The following is a 750-nucleotide window of genomic DNA, read 5'->3' as shown; positions in this document are numbered from 1 at the left end:
TGAAAATGTCGTACCAATTAACTCGATGGTCAGCGAACCTTTAATAATTGACATATTTTCTCTTTTTTAATTAAATGTATGAAGAAATGTGTGTTGATACAGACTTAGACAACACTCCTTCCCTTGCACAAAAACATCCCTTCCCAATAAAGCAAAAATAGCATATATACACAAACTATAATAGATGCATCATATGAGCATATGATATAGAATATCAAAGAAAATGGCTAAAACAGGAATAAAATTATACAGATTTCTTGTGAAGTACAAAGTGTTGTGGTCTAAGCAGGTCTTTCATTGTTCAATGAATATCAATGAAAACTATGGATCACATTGTAATCATAGAAATAGTAATTAATAATTTTAACACGACAGGAAAATTCTGGAATGTCACCTTCACATTTCTATTTTTGGTTAAACCGTAGCAGACTTGGATTCTGACAAAAGCACTATTGTCCAATTCAGAACCTAATTCACTGAGGATATTGGCGTTAGGTTCGTCATTCTAGGTGGAACAGTTCAGAAATGATCGAAAATAATATTCATAATTATGCGGTTAACGTTAATATGAAACCAGTTAAAAAGAAATTGGAAATTCCAAAAGCAGCGCAATCTGTGAGGGCTCACCCTGAACACACTGGCATTAGTTTAATCTTCCTAGGTGGTGCGGTTCACAAGTTATTGAAAATAGGCTACTATTCATAATTAGCTCTGTTACACTGTTGATTGTGTAAGTTGTTGACGGTCCCC

The sequence above is a fragment of the Lampris incognitus genome, chromosome 14, assembly GCF_029633865.1.
Source record: "Lampris incognitus isolate fLamInc1 chromosome 14, fLamInc1.hap2, whole genome shotgun sequence".
Taxonomy (NCBI): Eukaryota; Metazoa; Chordata; class Actinopteri; order Lampriformes; family Lampridae; genus Lampris; species Lampris incognitus.
This window is presented reverse-complemented; position numbering follows the sequence as displayed.